Genomic DNA, 25546 nt, shown 5'->3' on the forward strand with positions numbered 1-25546 from the left:
ACATACACACAAGTGAAACCACGCATACACGTGCGCACACACACACACACACACACACACACACACACACACACACAAACACACCCCTCAACTGGAGTCCTGGTAGATGGATCTGAAAGCAAAAATGAAAGATACAAAATCTCCATTCTACTATGATATCAAATGCTTGAATGTACTAGTCAGCCCTCCATGTCTGTAAGTTTTGCATCTAAGAATTCAACCAACCATGAAACAAAAATATTAAGGGTAAAATACATCTTCACTGAACACTCATGCTTGTGGGTCATATCTGTAATCAAATATAGAATTTACATTGGATTAGCTATTATAAGTAATTCAGAGATTACTTGAACCCCTTGAAAGTATGCACATATGAAAATTCTATGCCAGTTTACATAATGAACTTATACATATGGGGGAGAGGAGTTTGTTTGTCTTAGAACCAAGTCCCATGGCTACCAAGAGATGACTTTACATTTACATTATAGTTTGAATCATTTCCTGATCCTCAGATATATTTAATATATTTAATATATTTGGTCTATAATACAATGAAAACACCTCATATGGAAATTGGAAAAATACTTATTATACTTAGTGTAGAGAATGTTTTTTTACTTTTTTCTTTTTTTTTAATTATTGTGGAAATACAATACAAAGGGGTTACAATTACGTGGGCAAGACAGTGAGTACATTTCTTATCAAGCATTGTTGCCTCCTCCTTTGTTTCCCCATACCATCCCTTTCCCTCTTCACCCCTCCACCCCCACAAAACCCCCACCTCCCACTCCGCCAAAGTTGTAAAGTTCGTTTTTCAACATAACATCTTATACATCTCATTGTTGTAATGGGCCCACCTGTATCCCTATTTAAACAGTTTGTTTTTTCCCTTCCCCTCCACAAATTATATCAACATCAAATATAGTGAAAGCAGGTCTCATACCCTAGGGGAGGTACATCCAAAGCAACGAAGAAATAATCTTATAAATATGTTGGAAAAAATCACAAGAAAGAAAAAAACATTTGAATCCTTATCCTAACATCAACTTGTCTGACAGTTTCTGTTGTCTCAGACATATACTAGCTAAATTCCAGGGTTTTTGCATGTTTTTATCATAGAAATTGAGCAGGTTAATTCCTACCTCCAGAGCACAATTAATTTTTTCCTTTTCTTTTTTAACTTTTAAGTACATTGCTTCCACAGTTTCAAGTGCTCATTTCAAGTTAGATTTATAATTTGCAACTTTTAGGTTATATGACATCTTTTTTTTAGTACAACTTCTAAATGTTCTAAGAAATGAAACATTTTTGAAAACTCAACATAATAGCCTAGTCCAAATCAGGACTTTTATAAATGTAGCTATTTAGGGAAAATACCAACTATTTTTTAAAGCATAACATTTTATCATGAAATTTTCAGTGCATAGATACCAAATTTCTCCACAAAGATTTTTTAAAGGTGTATAGGCACCAAATTTCTCCACAAAGATTTTGAAGAGGATATTAGAAGTGGACTTAGAATGCTGGGCGGCAGCTGGTCTGACATGACAGTCTTGAATAAATGTGCCAACAAAGCCCTTATGGTTTATTGGGTAATTATAGGAAGTGGCATTGGTGCCAGCCAATCAGATTCCTGGGCAGCTACTTCTAAACCCACTTACTCTTAAAGTAGATCATTAAAAATGCACTTTGGTGGAGAAGCTTTGCTCCTACTCGACATAAATAGTCTATTTGCAAAGTTAGTCATTTGGTCAAAATGCAGCACATCAGTGCTGGTACAGTGAACAACCACCTCTATATTACACAGGCATCTTCCATTAAAGGCATTTCAGAGGAAGCTTTCAAACATGAGAGGAATGAACAGGCCTGCAATGGGCATGCGCCCATCCATTCCAATCCATAAAACTACATATTGACACAAAAAAGTGAGTTCATTCTTTTTGTTTTCAGGATGTTAAAATTTTCACTCCAGAGCTTGTATGTACAATACAAATTCAATCACATGAGCTTCTTTTTTATAAGTGTCAAACAGAAGACAAAATTTTTAACTTGAAAGGGCCAATATTTAATTCCTGGAAGCTAGTTAAGACCATCTCATCCTGCCAAACCACCAATCAAAGAGGTGATAACAAAATACCTTTTCGAAAAAAATTACATTTTTAAATATACTATCCACTACCTCAAACTTCAAAAGCCTAGCTAACTCCTAACACAGTTTTGGAGGAAAATAGAATTTAGAACAATATTAAAAAAACATGAAGACTTTAGACTTAACCTGGGAAAATGGTCTAAAATCACAATGGGATTGCCATGGACTTGATGTTTACTTTCTAATATGACATTTACCTTTATTTCCAGAAAGATGTAGCTTTCTAGTCTTATGATCCAAGTTTCTCAATAATAAAATTTTAGCCTCTCCAAAAAGTACACACATTAAAGACTAGGAACTCTCTTAATAAATTCTGCCTCATAACCAGTGGTAGTGTTCAAATATTGATCAACCAGTTCAGATGAGCACAAACCGATCAGAATGGACTCAGGTGCCACTTTACTGGGCTAAGTCCAAGAAGTCCTTTCCAGGTGATGGATTCTGAAGATGGGTCAATTAAGCAAAGCAGAGGTAGGTACCCAGAATCTCAGGAACAAATACCACTCACTGGCCACTTCCTATGTATTTCAATATTTTAGCAATTCAGACATACCTGTCTATAATGGTTCCTACCTATACAAAAACATCCATCACAGGAACTCGATTCACAGATGCATTGGAAAAGAAGACCAGTGACCTGCATTGAAATGTACATGCTCATCAAATCCATAAATCAGCAGCTAGAGTATTTAGCACTGTGGCCCTTAAGCAAAAGGAAGCAACAATGAAGAGAAAGGAAATCTTATACAAAAAAAGGGGAAGGGGCACTGAAAACGGCAAAGGTAGCTTTGTCTCTGACTGACAAGGATGACAAGTGTGCAGGCTACCAGGAGCAACGAGGGAGACACTGGTTTCCATCAGTACTCTAAATCCAATTTGAAATCATCATTCCATCTTCAAAGTAACAGATGAAAAAGTTTACACTGAAGACAAAGCACCTGAAGTGGAATCACATCATCAAGCTGGGGTTGATGAGACACTGAGTGGATTTTCTATTACATTTCTACAGACTGAACATCTGTCTTGGAGTGAGCTTATTCAGCCTCAGCCAAAGGCTTTCCTATGCAGGCAAACTCATCATAGTCAGAGGGCACTGAATTGAAAGATACTCTGAAGAGACAAGACATTCCATTGGGAAATAGTTTTTACTCATGAAAGTTTATCCTGAACAGGAAAAAAAAATACCCTGGACAAAGTCATGTGAGAAAGCACCATGGTTCAGCACCAGGGTGTTTTAAAAGATGAGATACTATGAGAAAAAGTGACCTACCTTGTGGAGCAGAGTTATCCAGTCACCCTGGCAGTCTGACTTATTAGGAACACTAAATCCCCTGTTGCTGGGACCAAAGAAAAATCATGCACTTATATTTTTACAAATAAGAGGAAAAGGGTAAGGGGAGGAAAATATCTGAATCAATTCATTGTGATGAGCTGGGCACTGTTGGCTCATGCCTGTAGTCCTAACTACTCAAGAGGCTGAGATCTAAAGATCAAGGTTTGAGGCCAGACTGGGCAGGAAAGTCTGTGAGTCCCTTATCTCCAATTAAAAAGTGAAAAGCTGGATGTAGTGCTGAAGCTCAAATGGTAGAGTGTTAGTTTTGAGTACAAAACCTCAGAACAGTGCCCACGCCCTGAGTTCAAGCCCCAGGACTAGCACACGTGCACGTGCATGTGCACGCATGTGCACACACATGCACACACACACACACACACACACACACACACACACACACACACACACACACACACACGGATTGTGATGTACAATCCTTACCCTGAGACCAGTGAAGAGAATGAGACTGGAGGACAGTAGAGCTGAAAATGATCAAATATTAGCTGCATCCAACCTTCCTTCTAGAAGGAACCCTAGGATCCTGCAACTCAGACTGAGGAAAACTCAACACAGTGTATAGTAATCGCTTCCATTTCAGTGTGTCAACCTTTCAATCAAGCTCTTTTACAAGGAAATAGAAATTATTGTCTTCAAAACAGTTTCCTTTCAATCACACCATAAATAAGCAAATTAAATTCTATGTCTTAGTTCATCCTGTGGTGATCTAAAACAGCTTAATGCAACAAATGGAACAAATTTGGAGCAAGTCTACATTAAAGCTGTGCCTACTTTCTCTAAGGAAAATTGATATACAAACTCACAAATCTTGAATTCTGATGTTTTTCTGTATGGTACAAAGATGGGAGATCATGAACTTTGTGATCTCTTTCGTCTGCCCTTAAAGCTTTCCCTCCAGCCTCTTGATCACAATTGATCTCCATGAGATGTTAATAGATGTCTCTTGAAGCTATGGCATAGTGCCCTTCACAAAAAGCCTCTCTCTGGAAGGCAGAGCTCCTTGGAATGGTACATTGGCCAGAAACCTTCATTTCCTGCAGTGTAGCAACCATCCAAGAAATACTCTCTCCAGTACCAACATTGCCAAGAATAATACAGACAAACGTGTTGGCATTCAAAAACTTTGAAGGTAGCCCAGAACCTGACATGCTCAGACCACTTGCAGCAGGGAAAGATAGGCACCCCCATATCTTTGTCTAGATTGACTACCAGCTGTCTGAGAGGTGTAGTTAGCCCACCATAAGGGAGCAAAGACTGACTTAGAGAGTATAGGGTCTTTTTGTTTTGAAAGTGTTGACAAGAGGCTCCATAATTGAAGGCCTGGGCAAAATCTGATTCTACTTAAAGCAGCATCTTTTTAAGGATGCTGCTATATCCCGCCAGTGTCGCTGTTTGACTTTGTGATTGAAGTTAGAACCAAGGGAAAGGTCTCTGCTCTAATTTAGAACTGAAGTGTCCCAAAAGGAGAGATAGATGTATGTTACAGGATTGCCCTGAAATTGTAGTGCTATGCAAATGTAGTAGAAACTTTGAGAGACAGGTTCGAGTGTAGACAGTCTGGTCATTGAGGACCTGGCCTTGGAAAGGAAATTGAGACTTTAGCCCCTTTCTCTCTTTCTCTCTTAGTTCCCTGGACACCATGAAATAGGTATCTTACTTAACTACTCACTCTCATTATGATGGTTTACCTCACCATAGGCCCAAAGGCAATGGGACCAATCAATCAATTACAAACTAAAACCTCTGAAACTGTGACCCAAAATGAAGCTTTCCTCCTTATTAGCTAATTATCTCAGGTTATCTGTTACAGTAACAGAAAGCTAACTAACACAGACACCCAAAAAAAGACAACTAGAACGAATTATCTACTCTACAGCTTAAACCAGTGAAAATCATAAATTTGGTCAATCTGACTTAAAGTTTATCACAGTAACATTTCCAATACCTTTGGGCTAGAGAGAAGAGCTATGAATAGAGATGACTAGTATATTCCCCTTCCTGAAGCCCTGTCCTTTTATATAAAAACTAAACTGTATCCAGAAGGTGAAAGAGATTTAAATGCTGGCAGGTACTGTTAGCATATAGCCCCTTGAACTTAACAGAAAATCCCTAGTCAGAACTTCCCAATCCCTTTCCCACACTTCTTAGCCCACCTAACATTCTAACAATAGCAGTAATGCCTACAGCCTTTTCTGACTTAAATATGTTCTTAAAACAGAAAAAGCCACTTTCCTAATCTCATTTCAGAACATTTTAATATTTTAATCAGTAAATATGTCTTAAATGGTGTGAGCTAATAGTTTAGCTGGTAAACCTAAATTGAGGCAATTTCATAAGTTAAGGCCAATTTATATTCTAGAATAGCTTCCTTTTGTGGACCAATCTAGACACCCTTGTTCCTGTGCACTAGAATGAAATTCAGAAGCAAAATTTGCAGCTATGCTATACCAATGTTGGAGTTGAAGAAGAACATTGGCAAATACCTGGGGAGAAAATAATGTTAAGATATTGGAATCGCAAGGCCATCCAAAGAAGCAGAGTGAAATTAAGAAAGATGGACAGGGAGAAAATATCTAAATACCTTTTAAATGAGAGTTGAAAACGAGATGGAAAAGCAATGAGGTGTAAAGATAAGACAAAGGCAAACTTTCAGATATCCTAATAAACAAGCAGACATCATTCACGCCCTGTGAGCTAGTGAGGCAGAGAGACCATCGAGGCTCACAAGAAGCAATGGGCTCCCTTCACACGTTAATTTTAAGTGGAAGTCTAGTCCTTGTCTGGCAGATAGCTAGTTAGATTTCTAGTTTTCCATCCCACTGCCCTAAGAAATCATTTATGTTGGCTCAAGCCACCAGAGACTAATAGATATTCCCCACTCCATAAACCACAAGCCACATTCACATGCCTCCATGCAAAGACTGGGGAAGAGAAGATGGGGGCAAGATTCTCCACAACACCAAAACCATCATTCACCATCAACATTGATGGTGAAATACTCCCACATATGAATGAAGGAAGTCATATCTTTCTAGAATGTAGTCATATTAACATTTAGCCAAATGTTTTAATGATAAGGTAGTGAATTTAGCATACTGCTGCACCAAAAAATGAGGGGGGTAAACACTCCAATGGAAAAGAATCCTATATGGCATTAAATCAGAGAAAAATCTGCTATGACATTTAGGTCAGCTAAAGAGAAATAAATGGCTGGCAAGAATCCAGATCTTATTAGACAGCTGATGAACAAGTTGCCTAAAGCTCCTTTCTTCCAAAATTACCAACATTTGGGCAATTTCCTATGTATTAGCACCTTTACAAGCAAATTAATACTCAGGTTGTGTCTTATATTTACAGTAGCACCAAAGAAATAGGAAACGAACAAGAAGTAAAACAACTAGTAAAATGTCTTCTTGTTTGAAATGGGGGGAAAAACAATGTATGAGACAGGAAAAAGAAATTAAGAAAGACTTCATTTGGCTTATTAAAATGTTGAATGGTTGAGCGAACGTGAGATATCAGATTGAACCCATAATGTAAGTCGTTATCTCCTATCCAATGGAAAGGAACACTTGTACTTGAAGAGAAAGAAAAGAAGAAGATGAAAAAATCAAATTATACACACACACACACACACACACACACAACACACACACACACACACACACACAATTTCAAAATGCAATAATGATAATGGCCAGAATTTTCAGCCTACCCTAGAATTCAATGGATGGCTTAACCAAATATATTTGGTAAAGCCAACACTCTTAAGGTTGTGATCTGCTTCTATACTTAGACTAAATGTGGCAATAATTCCCAATTCAGGAGTACAAAGTTAATCTCTTTTGAAAGCCTTCAATTCTTCCACTGTAGGGCACTGACTGTTCCTATACAATATTACTCATCTAGACTTCCTATATTGAATTGATGTGGAGGGAGTTGGATCTGCCTGAAAGAGGATCTTCTGAAATTCATGGAGTGATTTACCTAGTATTGAGAACATTTTAGCATTGTTTACTTAACCTTTCTTTAAAAAACAGTTTAATGAAGAAATGTTCAAAAATCATGCCTCCTTATTGTTTTTCTCTTCTTCAACACAATACATGAGTATTTTACTTTTTATCTACTCTCTAGTGCTTTAAAGAAAGCTGTAGAGTGGAAGATGCGAGCATAAACGCTTCATGGCAGCAGTGGAAAGCAAGAGTCCAACAGCCACTGTAGCAAATAGGATGGGTGTGAAACTGTAAAAAGATCTGTCCAACAAATCATTAGCTTTTCCATGTACCAACAATTAACAGGTTGAGAAATAAATCAGGAAAATAACTCCATTCATAATAGCCCCAAATACACACACACATACACACACACACACACACACACACACACACACACCATACACACACACACACACACACACACACACCTCATTCACAGCACTGTAAAAAACAAAATAACATACCTAGAAATAAACCTAACCAAGGAAGTAAAGAAAATCTATAATAAAAACTATAAAACTTTAAAGAAAGAAATCAAAGACACCAGAAGATGCCAGGAAGTAAAGAAAATCCATAATAAAAACTATAAAACTTTAAGAAAGAAATCAAAGACACCAGAAGATGCCATTTCTCATGTTTTTGGACTGGTAGAATCAGTATCATAAAAATGTCCATACTGCCAAAGATGATCTACAAATTTAATGCAACACTCATCAAAATTCCACCATCATTCTTCCCACAGATAAATAATGTGATCCCAAAGACCTTGAACTCAAAGCAGACACTCTGAAAACATTACAGGATGGAATAGGAGAAACCCTAGGTCTCCTTGGCTCAGGCTGAAATTTTCTGAATAGAGACCCGGAAGCACAACAAATCAAAGAAAGGTTGGACAAATGGGATTGCATAAGATTGCAGAGCTTCTGCAGGGCAAATGACATAGCTAGCAAGATCAATAGAAAGCCCACAGATTGGGAGAAGATCTTTACTAGCCATACAACGGACAAGGGTCTCATATCTAAAATATACTTGGAACTCAAAAAATTAAACCACCCAACAACAAATCCTCAAAGAAACAACTGCCCAATAAATAAGTGGGCGAAAGACTTAAAGAGAAGCTTCTCTGAAGAAGAAAGAAGGATGGCCAATAGACACATGAAGAAATGTTCAACATCCCTAGCCATAAAAGAAATGCAAATCAAAACAACATTGAGATATCACCTCACTCCAGTTAGAACAGCAAAAATCAAGAACCTTTCTAACAACAACAGATGTTGGAGGGGATGTGGACAGAAAGGAACCTTACTTCATTGTTGGTGGGAATGTAAACTTGTTCAACCACTTTGGAAAGCAGTATGGAGGTTCCTCAAAAGACTTCACATAGATCTCCCCTATGATCCAGCAATCCCACTTTTGGGCATTTACCCAAATGTTTACAAACAAGACCACACTAAAGCTACCAGCACAACTATGTTTATTGCAGCATTATTTACCATAGCTAAGATATGGAACCAACCCAGATGCCCCTCAGTAGATGAATGGATCAAGAAAATGTGGTATATATACACAATGGAATTCTATGCCTCCATCAGAAAGAATGACATTTTCCCATTTGTTAGGAAGTGGAAAGGTTTGGAAAAAATTATATTAAGTGAAGTAAGCCAGGCCCAAAGAAGCATAGGTCCCATGGTTTCCCTTATTTGCAATATCTAGTATAGGTATGAGTCAAGCGGAAAAGGTCAGATAATGTGATGTTAGGAAAATGAATCCTTAGATATGTATTTTAATGTTTTCGTTTCTTTCATGCATGTGTTTCTAACGCATTTATAAGATTATTTCTTTGTTGCTTTGTATGTCCCTCCCCCACAGTGTAACCCCCGCTTTCACTATATTTGATGTCAGTATAACATGTGGAGGAGATGGGGACAAACAAGTCGTTTAAGGATTCAGGTGGACCTGTTGCAACAATGAGAAGTACAAAATGTCATGTCAAAACCAACTTTACAATGTCGGTGTGGGGGGGGGGGAGGGGGGTATAATTGGGTGGGGGGAGGGGGGAGGCTGGGAAGGGAGGTGAAGGGTAAACAAAGGAGGAGGCTGCAATGCTTGGTAAGAAATGTATGCATTATCCTGCCCATGTAATTGTAGCCCCTCTGTACAGTATGTTCTCAAATAAAATAAAATAAAATTTAAAAAAAATAATGTGATCCCTAAAATTCTCATAGATGCACAAAAGGTCTTGAATAGCCAAAACTATCTTGGGTGGGGGGAACAATACTAGAGCTATCACAATACCATACTCCAAATTATACTAAAGCCATAATGGCAAACACAACTTGATACTGGCACAAAAAGAGACCTCAAGCCCAGTGGAATAGACTAGAAGACCCAGAAATAAATCCATGCACCTATAGTGAAGTGATTTTTGATAAAGGATCCCAAAACATACTTTGGAGGAAGGATAGCATTTCAATAAATATGCTGGGAGAACTGGATATCCCCATTCTGAAAATTGAAATTGGACTTCTAACTCTCACCTTGCACCAGGATCATTTCAAATTAAATCAATGACTTCATGTAAAACCTGAAAGTGAAATTTCTATGAGACAGAACAGGGAAAAGACAAGAAATTCCTGGTATCATTCTATACCAATAACTTCTGTATAGAACTCCAGTAGTTTAACAAATACCATACTTCAAAATATACTACAAAGTAATAGTAAGAGAAATGGAATGGTATGAGCACAAAAACAAACACAAAGACCAATGGAACAAAATGGGAGACCTAAACTCACACAGGTACCATCATCTGATTTTTGTCAAAGGAGCCAAAAGATACATATTGGAGAAAAGACAACCTCTTCAAAAATGGTTCTGAAAAAAACTAGCTATCTCCATGTAGAAGCTGAAACAACAAAAGAAACAAATAATGCAATTAATAAATAGATAAATGAGTTAGACAGTTCTCAGAAGTGCCAATGGCTTCTCAATACAGGAAGAAGTGTTTGACACCCTCAGTCACATAGGAAACATAACTCAAACTTATGCCAAGAAGTCTATCTCACTCTGATCAGACTGGTTATCACAAGAAACCAAACTGTGCCAGCAGGGATATAGAACAAAAGAAAACCCCTATACATTGTTGGTGGTAAACTATGGAAATTAGTAAGAGGATTCCTCAAAAAACTGGAAATAAACCTTCTTTATGACCTTGTCTTTAGCAAAAAAAAAAATCTCAATCAGTTTAGCAGATATCTTGATACCTTTATTATGAGAGCTGAAGGTAGTATTTTGATATATATATTCTTGGCCTGCCAAGAATCCTATTAAGCTAGCATAGCAGGAATTTCCCTATCTTTGGTGCCTCCTATTAGTAATTTCCAATGCACCGACCCCAGCGCACTCCTTATTGGCTACACTTCTATTCAAATATTGAAGCCAATATCTCTCTCCTACTGAGATAGCATTGTCTTGAATTAAGTTTTCTTTACCATTATATTGTCAGAATAATACTAAATAAATAAAATATAATACTATATAATACTAAATAAATAAAACATAGAATTGGTCAATGGTAGATGTATGAAGGGAATCTTTTGAACCTGTGAACTGTTTGGTCACATGGTATAAAGGAATTTTGTGAAGGTTTGTACTTGGAATGAGGTTTCTGTTAAGCTAAGCTTAAATTAGGAAGATTTCTTAGGCTATCTAGGTGGACCCAATGTAACTGTTAGAGTTTTTAAAAATATATGGGAGAGCAAAAAAGGGTAAGCACATAAGAGTTTTGTGAAAAGGTCTCAGTGCTGTTATTGGCTTTGAACATAGAGGAAGGAAGCTGAAAGCAAGAAATGTAGAAGGCATGGAGAAGCTAGAAAATGCAGCAACAACAACAACAAAAGATTTTAGCTCAGCAATACCTATGTTGGGCTTATAACCTTCAAAACTGCAAGTTAATTGATTTATGCTGTGTACAACCAACTGTGTGTTCATTTGTAATAGGAATACCAATTTTGGTAAGAAGTTCTAGGGGCTAATATAACCAATATATAAGTATATGTGACTCTTAAACTGGGAAATAGGCAGAAGATAGGAATTTTTTGAGAATAATAATAGAAAAAGTGCAAGATTCCCTTGCACAACTGTTCATCAAAATGTGGATGTTACTGTTCTACTAAGCCTCAGAAGGATCTGGAACAGCAGGGCAGAGAAAACATATGTCACCTTTGAGAGTACCTACACCATCATTGACAGACTGTTGGCAGATTGAAGGGAAAAACTATTAAACAGAAAGGAACTAAGACTTGATGGTTGGGGGCACTTTCAGCCTTTCCAGATTGCAGAAAATGCTAAACAAAAATATACTAATATATTCTCTGAGGAGAGAAAAGGCAAAGTATGGATGCACAAAGCTTTTTTAAAACCGCAGGACAGTCAAAAGGTCAGAGTATTTCACCATCTATTACAGCAAAGGCTCTTGGAAAAATTATGTGGGTGACTAACAGATCCTTCCAGCCATCTCAAGAGTTGCCAGAATAGGAGTGGTTGAGTTGGAAGGGATAGGGGAGAATGAGGAAAGGGATGCTATTCATCAAGATGAATTGTACTGACATGTTTAATTGTAAACCCTTTGTTTACTACATAAAGACAATTTAAAAAATTATCTTTTTCTAAAAAAGAGGGAACAATATAAGGAAGACGGTAACAAGACTTATCTAATGGAACAGATTCACAGTATATGTGAAATATATTGGAAACCCATAATATTCTTAAATGTTTTAATATAAGCAGAAGCAATGCCTGACCCCAAAGGACACGTATAATACAAATAAGAAGGCTGTCAGACACTCAAAATTCTACAGGCAGGCATTGGGCTACTGAAACTATTCAGCTACAAATACTTACTACCTTTCATGAATAAACAAAGTGTGACTGAGATCCAAGAGTGCAGAGGCAAGGTCTATAGACAACTATCTCCAGGCCCTGAACACTATGGACGTGGGGGGTGAGATTTTGTTAGTACTTGGGACGAGTGGCATTTTGCTTCCTCACTTTTTAACCAGAATTATCTACACTACGTTCTCTGCCATATCATGGTATTTTGTGGGTATGATACAGAGTAGGCAGGTAGCACAGAACAAAAGGAAGGACCAGCACCCTATCTCGGCACATTCTGCCAAACACCATTTTTCAAGAGTAATGGTTGGCCACAGTTGGAGCTACTTCGGGGTATAGCACACAATAACCATAGATATCAGCCAGCGTCTCACCACCTCAATATTGTTGCAGCTTCATGTATGGACCACCCCTCACAGAAAAGTTTTTCTGGTTATCACTTGATATTTTCTCTGTTAAACTTACTTTGTACCCAAACCCCAGGTAATAACCATGAAAACTTTTTTGGAGAATAATTTTTATTATATTTTGTAATACTAACTTACTAACCTTCATGAAGAAGGACTAAATATCATATCCTGTTTTCCTGGTTAGTTATAATGTTTAAAACCTAGTTTGTAGTTTATTAGTATTTACACTCAGTAAATGCTGAGTTTTTTATTTCATTCATTCATTCAAGAAATACTTGTTGGGCTGGGAAGGTAGCTCAGTGGTAGAGTGCATGCCTTGCAAGCATGAGGCCCTGGGTTCAATTCCTCAGCACCACATAAACAGAAAAGGCCGGAAGTGGCGCTGTGGCTCCAGTGGTAGAGCGCTAGCCTTGAGCTGAAGAGCTGAGGGACAGCGCCCAGGCCCAGAGTTCAGGCCCCATGACCAGCAAAAAAAAAAAAAAAAAAAAAATACTTGTTGAACAACAATGAGTTATGGATGGACCAAACATGAAGATCCAGTAATAATCTTTTTTTTTTCAAAAAGGTTCATAAAGAATTGTGACTTGACCTTGTATTCCTAGCTATTTAGGAGGCAGAGATTGGAATAAAAAAATTTTAGGTCAACTTGGGCATAAAAGTTCATGAGATTCCATCTCTACCAATAGCTGGACATAGTGGTACATGTGTATCCTACTCAGCAATATGGAGAAACACAAGTAAGAGGCTCTCAGCCCAGGATGATCCAGCCGCAAAGCAAAACCCTACGTCAAAAATAACCAGCACACAAAGAGACTGGAGGCATGCCTCAAGTGGTAGAGTGCCTGCCTCATAAGCACAAGACTGTTTAAACCCTGGTATAACCAAGAAAAACATTTTTAAATCAGCAGAACCTACTTTTAAATGTGTTGAGATAAATACAAACTGTTATGATCACATCTTCCCACTATCATATGTATGTATACACTCTACCTTACCCCCTCCTTTGTTTTCCCCCTGCCATACCTTCCCTTCCCAACTCCCCAACTCCTCCCTCCCCCCATTCCCCCCTCCCCCCCCCCAAAGTTGTAAAGTTTGTTTTCAACATAGTGTCTTGTACATCTCATTGTTACAATGGGTCAACCTGTATCCTTGTTTCAGCATTTTGTTATTTCCCTTCCCCTCCCCAAATTAGAAAATTGTATATACAAGATGCAGGGCACTGGAATCAAATACAGTGAAATCAGGGGGATTCCGTCCATGATTGGGTGGCCCTGGCACCTATGGACCTATGGACCTGAGGCAGCTCACCATGAGGAGAAGTACATGGAAACAAAGCTGCTTATCTCATGGGCTTGGGAGACAAGGGATATACTGATGTCCCACAATCCCCTGCAACAATTGCACCACTGACAGGGTTCACCTCTAAAAAGACCCATCCTCTCCCAGCAGTAGCAAGATGGGACACATGGGCCTTTGTGGACATCCAAGACCCAAGAAACTGGGCTGGGAATGTAGCTTAGTGGTAGAGTGCTTGCCTGGCATGCATGAAGCCCTATGTTCGATGCCTCAGTACCACGTAAACAGAAAAAGCAAGAAATGGCACTGTGTCTCAAGTGGTAGAGTACTAGCCTTGAGCAAAAGAAGCTCAGGGACAGCACCCAGGCCCTGAGTTCAAGCCCTAGGACTGGCAAAAAAAAAATCCAAGAAAAAAAAATATGTTCCCATGACAATCAAATGAGATCATGTCTGCAGAAGTCCTGTAGTACAAAAGACAATACTTTGGAATACGGTTGTTTTATTATTCAAAATAAAATGCCTAAATAGCCCACTTTTTGTTATACTACATTTTTTCTAATTTGAATTTTCAGTATACATATATTTGCATACATAGTGCTTTCAGTTGCTCTTTCTCCTGTGATGATGTTTTTGTTGTTGTTGTTTTGGTGCCCATCCTAGAACTTGAACTCAGGGGCTGGACATTGTCCCTGAGTTTTAATGCTCAAGGCTAGCACTTTACCACTTGAGACATATCTCCACGTCCATCTTTTGGGGGGGTTAATTGGAGATAAGAGTCTAGTAGCCTTTCCTTTTTTGGCTGGCTTCGAACCACAGTTCTCAAATCTGTCTCCTGAGTTGCTAGAAATACAGGCACAAACCACCAGCATCATGTACATGTTGCTGTTCTTAAAAGTAATTGGCTTAACTGAGATTTTAACAACTTAGCCTAGAACATGACTTCTACCAGATGGTTCCAGATGCCAACTCATTTGGTAGCTGTTCCTGAGCATTCCTGTGGTGTGTGTAAATCTGATGACCCTCAGTAACCTCAATGAGAAACAGAATTCTGCCCATCGCTAAAAGTTCAACCACTGTTTTCAATGTGGGAAAACATTTGAATTGTTAATCATTGCGATCAGAATTCACCTGGCAATGGTAGATGGAAACTGCAAGCTTCACACTGAGTCTATTCTTGGAGACTCCAGGTAGTTGGTGTCTCTAAAGCTGTCATTTGTATCCAAACACTGTCCTGCCCGTCAGTTGCAGTCACTTACTGCCTCTATCACAAAAGCTCCCTGTCATCTCGGGACAGGATTCCGACAGCTTCAAGAACATCAATTCTGTCACTAACATTTATTTCTTAGCAACCTACACAAGATTATATTAACTTAACCAGACTAGAAACATTCTTTTTCTGTTAAGATCAACCTCTAGGCCAGACCTGTCCTCACTCTGTTTTTCTGCAGGGTTCACATCAAAGGCTCTCTAGCCTGCTCCTTTTCAGATGCTTTAGCTGGTCCTCAGTTTGCAGTAACCATGTGCAAGAACATTCAGAAGACTGTGTCCCTCAGTTAACACTCCATTAAATTTGGAGGTGAATGACTGCAGAGGTGTATGTCTGCTAAATTATAACTGGCACATTCAGGTCAATTTTCCCCCTTCTATTTACCCTGACATATTTCTTGCTCAGGCATTAAGTACCATCATCTTCCTCATTCTTTGTCTCTGTCTCTGTCTCCAGCTAGACACACACCCCTCCCATGCTTCACTGAGAAAAACTCAGCTAAGTGGCAGCCTCAGTACCCAGTGGAGAACATCCAAGTCATCTTTCTTGAAGAACCCAAAAGCTTAGTTATACTTTCATGTATTTCTTGTATACATCATAAAAACTCATACTACTCTGCAGTTTTTATGTATACTTATTATTTTCTATACATAGGAGACTTCAAGATCTTTTGTTGATTTTTAAAGGGATGATATGAAAGGCTTTAATGTTTGCTAGAAATATTCAAGACTAGTTACCCAGTTCATGTAAGATACCATGTAAAACTGGTCTTGGAAATGGGCAGGAAAGAAGGTTTACTCAAGGGTGAGAGTCTATGGATGGGTGGAAAAGGAATTATCAGGAGAGGGAATAGAGTAGGAGAGGAGTCAAAAGGTAGACAAGAAGTAGTAAGTTATTTTCTATTTTTAGGGTCAAAAAGAAAGGAAGAATTTAATAACAGTTTGAACTATGAATGAGATTGTCATGAAGGCAATCCTTGGACTTCATAGGGTGGATTAGTCATTAGATATCCTTGGTTTACAGAATATCTTGGCTATACTTTCCTATCTCACTGCTGCCATATCATGTGTGTATATATCTCTACATGGAGATCTATCTATCTATATTGATCTATCTATACATGTACCAAGATAGATTGATATCTAGATAGATAGATACATAGATATAGATATATAGATATGGATATCCACACATATACATATGCCCCTGGAGTCTAACATACTACTTGGAAAAAGTAGACAGTCTCTAGACATATAGTAAATAAAAGCATGGGAAAATGTATCTATCAATCAGTTATTAGCTTCTGTACAACTGATTATCTTATAATTCAAGCACGTGTGGGTGTACAAGCCTTCCATATTTATGTGTGAAAGTCTCTAATGTTAGCAATTTTATGAGAAATATCTTCTTTGCTTCTTTGAATGATTCTCAAAATCTTAGTGAGATGTTTCTTAAAAAGAAAAATTGGGTGACTCAGGAAAGAGTGTAATACAAATTATTTTCTTAGAAATTGTCAATTGATTATGAAGTTCAGTGAACTAAAGATAAAAAGCTCTCCACATTATCACTTGACTTCCAAAATAAAGCATCCATTTGCTTTACGAAAAAAAAAAAAGCAAGTCAGCACCGAGATCTTTTGTGCTCTCATTGAAAACCTAATGCTATCTACTAAAAAGACACATTTCAAAAGAATATCATATAAATGCAATTATTCTCAAAATAGCCTATTTGGAGTCAGTACATTTTGCACAACAATGCCAGCCACCCACAGTTGCTGAGACTTTTACTGAAGACAATGGCTGGATATCAAGCATAATAGGACTAGACACAGCAAACAAATTAAAATGTGTGTCTTTGTCGGATGATACTGTTTCAAGGAGTGTAAGTGACATGGCAATTAATGTCTGTGAACAGCTGGTTTTAAAGATTAAAGAAAGTGATTATTTTGCCCTGCCAATGGACAGATCTACCTTAATGTGCTGAGATGTTGACATTTTAAGTTACATTTCTGTGAAATACTATAGATAAAAACATGCTCATTAGAAAAACTTAGTTCAGTCCTAAAACCAAAGACAAAAATGTAATGACTTGAAATATTTCAAGAAATAGCTTAGATTTTCAACATGCCAAGCCAGGAATTGTGTATTGCTGCTAATATAATTCAGAACCCAATCAAAAATTTACAAAGGCAGGAAATCATTGAATTGCAAAGAATGACTCCTACTTACCTTTAAGAGACAGAAACCGAAATGAAAGATAGAATATAAATGATAGTTGTAGAAACAATGAGAAGTTTCTTTTCATAATGATTTGAGAAGACTTGGAAATCCAATGAATTTATTGCCTTATATTTAAAAGACTACCATCAATGAGTCCAAAAATGGCTCCCAGGGCCATGAGTACAGTGTGTATTCAAAGCCCAATGGTCAATGGGGCCTAAAGCCCAAATATCTGCACATTTTGGACTTTTCTCAAAGTAATATACCTCCAGTACCATCACTTTAGTAGAGTTATTCTTGAGAAATAGGACCAATTCCTTCAGACACACACACACATACACACACACACACACACACACACACACACACACACATACACACACAGTATTTATTGAGATCTGTCTTCCTGAGCTCAGATCCTCATATCCAAATTACAGTTTCACAATGTCCTTTATTCCAGTCCATATTTCATCAAGCATAGTAGTTGGAGAATTCCTTCTACATAATCAATATCAAAATGTTTAACCTACTGGACACCAGTGGTTCATACCTGTAATCCTACCTACTCTGAAGGCTGAGATCTGAGGATTGTGGTTCAAAACCAGTCATTGAGATTCTTCCTGTTCTTCAATTAACTACCCATAAAAAAAGGAAAGGAAAAAAAGGAGCTGTGGCTCAAAGTAGCAGAGTGCTATTAGCTTTAGCTCTAAGAATCAGGGGCAGAGGCTAAGCCCTGAGTTCAAGCTCCAGAATCATTGCGAGGAAGCATGTGCATGCACCTGCATGTACAGACACAGACACATACATAAACACACACTAAATAAATATAGATAGATAGATAGAGACAGATAGACAGATAAAAATAAAGCTGGGTACCAGTGGCTCACACCTAGCTACTTAGGAGGCTGAGATCTGAGGATTACAGTTCAAAGCCAACCCAGGCAGAAAAGTCTGTGAGACTCTAATCCTCAATTAACCACCAGAAAACCAGAAATGATGCAGTGGCTTAAAGTGATAGAGCATTAAGCCTTGTGCAAGAAAGCTCAGGGATAGTATCCAGGTCCTAAATTCAATCCCTATGACCAACAAAATGTTAAAATTTCCAAAGTCCATGTTATACTTTAACAAACAGAAATGCTTATTGTGGACTTTTGAGTCATGAGACAGAGAGGGGTTTATTGAAGTCTCTTTTTTTGTTTATGCCAGTACTGGGGCTTGAACTCAGGGTCTCACATGCTCACTAGCTATTCACTGGGGCTGGTACTCTATCACTAAGCCACATCTCCACTTCCAGCTGTTTTTAGATTAATTGGAGCTAAGAATTTCACAGATATGTCTGCCTGGTCTGGATTTTAATCAAGATCCTCAGACCTCAGCCTCTTGAGTAGCTAGGATTACAGATGTGAGCCACCAGTGCCCAGCTTTATGAAGGTCTCTTGAAGCAAGCATGAGGAGGACTTTTTAGGTCTTGGCCTTCTCAGAGGCTATCCAAGGAATGAGAATTTGTTCCCCTGTAACAGCAGTATGTGCCCTGCTATTAAATGGCATGGGCATGGCCATAGACACAAAGAAAAATATGAAATCTCTGAATTCAGCCCAGAGGAGGAGAACTACACTTCCTCTAGCTGAGGAGGTCATCTCTCCATCATCTACACCAGCAAAATCCCATTCCTTACCCTATTTACACTCTAGAAACTTTTCTGAATTTTAGTCCTTATTTGGAAAAATATGACAGACACATTGCCCTGGAGTCAATCAAGACCTAATTTCAAATAGCACACCTACCTTAAATAACCTTCTTACCAGCACAGCTTTTTTTTCCAACTTAAAAGAAAAAAACAAGTGACATTTGCTTCCCCTCTTGGTGTGTGTGTGTGTGTGTGTGTGTGTGTGTGTGTGTGTGTGTGTGTGTGTGTGTGTGTGTGTGTGTGTGTGTGTGTGTGTGTGTGTGTGTGTGTGTGTGTGTGTGTGTGTGTGTGTGTGTGTGTGTGTGTGTGTGCTGGTCCTGAGGCTTGAATTCAGGGCCTAAGTACTGTCTTTAAGCTTCTTTTGTTCATGGCTAGTGCACTACCACTTGAACCACAGTTCTGTTTCTGGCTGTTTTGTAGTTTATTGGAGATAAGAGTCACACAAACTTTCCTGCCTGGCTGATTTCAAACCATTAGGATTACAGGTGTGAGCCACTGGCAACTGGCCCACTTGTCTTTCTGATAGACATGTGTGTCTCCCACTAAATTCAGTGGTCCACAAGCTCTCTTCTTTACCACAGAAAACTAGGGGACCTCAGGAAACTAGGCACAAATGATTGTCCTAGATCATTGTAAGGTAAACTTGCCAACATAGGTCTTATCCGTGGCCTTGTTACAGGAGAAATAGCCAACAAAATGCAAGTAAGTAAATTAAATGGGTAAATAAAGAATTTGTTTTTAAGATAGATGTCTTTGATAAATTATATCCTTATATAAAGGAGAAGGAAAGAAAAAAAGAAGAGAGATTTCAACTCATTTGTCCAGTTCACAGACATATAGTTTATATCCTTATATAAATTATTCACACAGAGTGAGACCAAAGAGGATACTCTTAGGAGAGGATCACAAGGCACAATAGCTATATGTATCTGATTATATATAATTTATATCATATATAATTTAATCCTATATCATATAATCATATATAATTTACCAAAATGGAAAATAGAGGACTATTTTCTTCATTGCTATTTCCATTTTATTTTCCTTTTGTTTTGTTTGTTCATTTATCTGTCTTTGAGAGGGCAGAGGGGAGGGCACAGGAATAGTGGGGCAAAGGGTGGACAAATGCAGCAGCGATACTACCAGACCCTATGTTGAAAATCAACTATACAACTTGTTAGTGGGGTGAGGAAGGAAAAACTGGAAGGGAGCAAAAAGAAATGTACTTCTTACCTGACTTATATAACTGTAACCCCACTGTACAATCACCTTTACAATCACAATAAAGGTTTTTAAGTAAAAAAATAATAATAAAGATAGTATTTCTTGACTTCAATCATGAAGAAAGTAATGAGATAATATTTATGTAAAGGGAGAAACAAGCATACCTCTCTACCTATTTGGGGGTGAGGATAGAGTGCATGCACGGGCCAATACTGGGGATTGAACACAGGGACATAGATTCTTGCTGGGCTTTTTATTTTTTGCTAAAAGCTGGCACTTACCACTTGAACCACACCACTACTTCTGGTTTTTTGCTACACTTGAAGATAACAGTCTCATAGACATTTTTTTGCATAAGTTGCTTTGACACCATGAGCCTCCGATGGCAGCCTCCTGAGTAGCTAGGATTATAAGCAAGAACCACCAGCAATCAGCTCAAGACACCTAAAATAGAGATGTTCAGAAGATTGAGGCAAAAGGATCGTGAGTTTGAGGCCAGTCTGGGGGTATAAAGCAGCAACTCATCAAAAAAAAGGGGGGGGGGAGGGAAAGAGGAAGAGAGGAAAGAAAAAGGAAGGAGAAGAAAAGGAAAAAGAAGAAAGATTTCAAGTCATTTGTCCAGTTCATGGACATATAGTTTATATTCTTATCTTGATTATCATTAATACTACTGCAGTGAACATAGGCTTGCAAATATCTCTTCAATACCAATTTTTTTAATTTATATTCTTCTTATAATAAAAATGGAAGTAATAAATAATTTTTAAAAATTGATGTCCAAATTTAAAACAAAGACAAAAGGAAAGGTATGTCAAGTGTCCAGCATGTGGCCAATGGAATGTCACGATACAGGAATGGTACTGGAGGAAGGATGGTGTGTAGGAAGAAGGGAAGCAGCTTCCAGTCTGAAGCTGAATAGATTTTTACAAATGCAAGTCAGAGAACAGTTACACAATATTTACCCATCATCAAATAGCTTATTCTCACTGTCACACTGCACATACCGCTGACAGTGAAGAGTGTAGGCAGGAAGTTCTTCACCATCTTAGTGCCACAGGCGAGACTCAAAGGCAAACAAATGATGGCGAGGGGGGGAATGTTTTGAAGTGACTTCATTGTGATATGTTAGGCTAAACTGCAAAGGCAACATCCTCTCCCATAAGCTCATGCGAGAAACATCTTTATTTACAATATCAGTCTCTGTTATCATTGCATTGATTGGCATCTAAAAGTCACCATCCTACCTTTAATCCCTATTTAGAAACACCCAGTCCTGAACTAGATTGATAGTAGCCAGAAGCAGCTAATCAATATGGAAGGGATCTTCAGAACTTAGCAAATAAATGGATTTTCTGTCTTGTCTCCCAAATCAATAGGTCAACTGAGTCTGACTCTAAGAACTCAATGCAAAATAGACTGAGTTATATAAATCTCTCCAAGTTAGTAAGTTATACCTATATGGTATTGGGGGAAAGAATTTAAAAAATTGACAGTATAATTCAATAGTGAAAAAGCAGGCAGGGAACCATTTTCACCCAAGATCTTGCCACACCTCTGGTTCATTTCATATGAAGTTCTCAATGGCTCTTAAATCTTTCCTGTCCTCCTATCCAGTGCCTTGTCACTATCTCACCTTTCAGCACAGCTGTCTCCAAACTCCATAACACTATTTAATTAATTGATTAAATTCACATTGAGTGAGAGATATTTGTGTGACAGACACTCTTTCCAAGTACTTGGGACTGAAACAGACAAAAATGTCCTGTCTTGAAAGAGTTTACATCCTTCTGGGAGGAGAAAGAAAAACAAGACATAGTAAGCAAATTAGATAACAGAGTAGATGAAAAACAAAAGGCCCAGGTAAACTAATTATGATCAGTGCCTTGCTGTGGGAAGGACATGTTATAGTATCAAATGATTGAGAAAATGATATCCAAGCAACATTGAAATTGGGGAGGGAATTGAGCAAGTCGATATCTGATACTCTTATCTGGGGGAAAGCCAAAAGCATTCCAGACAGAGTGGGGGGAAAAGCCAGGATTATGCTTCATGTCTTATTCTGTTTGTTGTTGCCACAGCAAAATACCTGAGACTGGATGATTTATAAAGAACAGAGATGTATTTTGGCTCCCAGGTCTTAGAGGCTGGGAAGTCCAAGAATGCAGAGCAGCAGCATCTGGGGCAGAGGATGTTGTGGGCTCTGTCCTCACATGGCAGAAGTAGAAATGCATGGGGTAGACTTTCTGTCAAACAAATGAACCCACCAGTGGAAGCTGCTTGAATCACTTTTACTGACATAGTATCCTCACCAGGATTCTACCACTTCTAACCAAACTTCAACATGAAATTCAGAGGAGACAAGACAAAGCACATCCAAACTCCTATACCTGTGTATTCTAGAGACAGCTTGATGGCTTGATTATGTCTTCTTCCCACAGCAGGACTCAAGTTAAATCATAACATTTTCTCCTCCATCCAGATCACTATTCATGTCCGTCTCACCACCACTATGTGCTTCTGGGGCCTTTGATGACTTACTTGAGGCTCTTGTCATTCCTTATGGAGATCACTGACACAGGGCTTATCTATTTTCCACTCAATTGGCTCTCAAGATATATTCTGGTGAATTCCAGGAGCTTCTCAGTAGTGACTCCAGAGTGAGTTACCTTACAGAATTGATGAGCACCCATTTATCACCCTAATGCTAATAATAGAGCAAAGACTATTACCCAAAATGTTGACTGGAATTGTTTCTAGATGGTGGAATTTTAGTGGTTTTTATTTTCTTTTAGACTGTTTCCCATTGCTTACTTTAAAAACAAAAGTATATTTCATTAATAATATATAATACAAACTTTATAATGAAACATTAATGATAAACTTTCTCATGGGAGTATTATTTAACATAGGCCACCTTGTTGGGTTCAAAGGCTATCTATAAAATGATACCTTGTCTATCTACAGAAAATTGAAAAATCTATAAGATATCTATCAATGTTAGCAATGGCTTTCTCTATACCTGGGAGGATAGGTAACTTTTCCTTTGTGTTTTCCTATGCTGTCATACGTTTTTATATAGTGCTTCTATACTTTTTTTTTTCTTTTAGAGGTACTGAGGTTTAAACTTACAGTCTCACACTTACTGAATACAATCTTTCTACTTGAGTCCAGACAAGCCTTTTTGTAACTGAGTTATTTTTTAGAAGGTGCCTCTTGCTTTTTGTCCAGAGCCAGCTGTGAACTAAGATCTCTCTACCCAGATAGCTGAAGCCACAGGTACATGTCACCACACTTAGCTTGTTTAGTGAGACGGGGTGTAGCTACCTTTTTTTTTTCTTTTTGCCTAAACTGGCTGCCCAATTTCTGCCTCCCCTTCTTGAGGAGCTGGGATTACAGGCACTTGCGTGATTATCCTACTTTTTTTTTTTCAAATCAGCACTGTTTTAGTTTTATACATTTTTTTTAATGCTAGTACTAAAAAGCTACATAGTATCACCTCTCCTCATTGAAGTACCTCTGCTGATGTTGATTAAATCACCTGTCTATTCCTATGACTTGATACTCATCACTGCCCTGCTCCTTGGCCACAAATAAAACCCAAGAAAATTAGAAAAGCAATTGTTTTATATTAGTGCAGCCCTAACCTAAGTGAATATCACTGGGGTGGGGAGGGGGGGAGGAATGACATTAGAGAGACCACAAAAGGAAGTCTGCCATTCTTCCAAACAGCGATATGAATGAGGACTAGAATCATCAACAGCAACTTGAGAACTCTCACATTTGTTGTTGAGATACTCAACAACAAGGACATTGTCTATTTGTCTCAGCTAGTTAATGCTTGCAATTCTGTTTTAATTGCTCAGACTTGGAAAGCTCCTTTTCCTCCCACTGAAAGCCTGTGGTGTCATTCCAACCTCTTCTCTCCGAATTGCATTCCATTTTCACTGGCTCACAAGCCCAATCGTAAAGGGTTAACTTATGCACTTTACCTTGTGCTGGTTCCTAGAGATCCTGACCAGAAAAGTTCTCCTCAATGAGCCCTCTGTGTCTTTATTTTATATCTAAGCCATCTTCCCAGTCAATGAGCCTCCCTAAAAGATTAATGTAGTTTGAACTTTTATAGAGGAATATCATTTGTGCGCTGTCATATTTAGCACAAATGGTGCTTCAGTCACAGCTCAGTAATATTCCAGCATATTATTTCCAAGGCATTTGAGAGTTTAAAGAATTATTGAAGGGCACGCTGTACTCATTCGGTAATAAGGCAGAGAGCACTGCCATCTACATATGATTTCAGCAAATGGAATCTCTGCTTAATTTCATTGCACGAAGCAAAATAGTTGTGATAGTAACCCAGATATAATATCCCACTGGAGGAAATAAATGAGCCCCATTTTTATAAGACCTCTAAGAAGTATAAAAGAAGAAGTCATAGGTGTTGAGGGCAAAATGTTAAGAAATCACCTTCTTATATCCAGTGGCATTTAGGGGAAAACCATAACCACACCAAAGCCCAGATGTTTGGTGAAAAATTTCTCTGAATTCTTGCTGCTGTCTAAAGAGCACAGATGAAATGAGTTTGAGGGGCTTTTTTAACATCTGAATTAACAGCTTTGTTTAAAAGCAAGAAAAGGTCTTGCTCACTGTTTCCAAATAGTACTTTAAAGGTTTCCGGATATGTGCTAATCAGAAAGAAAGAGAGACACCTGCTGTCATGAAAGATCCTTTTCATATACATCGCACCAATGCTATCTCAGGTACCAACCTTACCTCCTTTATTGAATTAGCCATTCTAAGCAATTATAGCATCTCCATCTCATAGTAATGAGAAATCCTCAGAGCTGAGATGGATCTTATCTTCTGTTTCCAGATCACAGGAGGCATAATTTTGCCATTTGGGGAGCAAGCTTATTCCAAATACATTTTAGTTTCTCTTGCTTATTAAAGTTAGCCACTATATTAGAATTAACTTACTGAGACCTTTTGAAAATAATTATTTGTATTAGTCAGGAAAAATCTAACTCAATTTAGGAAACAACTGCTCTGCTCCT

Source organism: Dipodomys merriami, unplaced genomic scaffold, assembly GCF_024711535.1.
Source record: "Dipodomys merriami isolate MVZ:Mamm:240054 unplaced genomic scaffold, mDipMer1.0.p SCAF_4, whole genome shotgun sequence".
NCBI lineage: Eukaryota > Metazoa > Chordata > Mammalia > Rodentia > Heteromyidae > Dipodomys > Dipodomys merriami.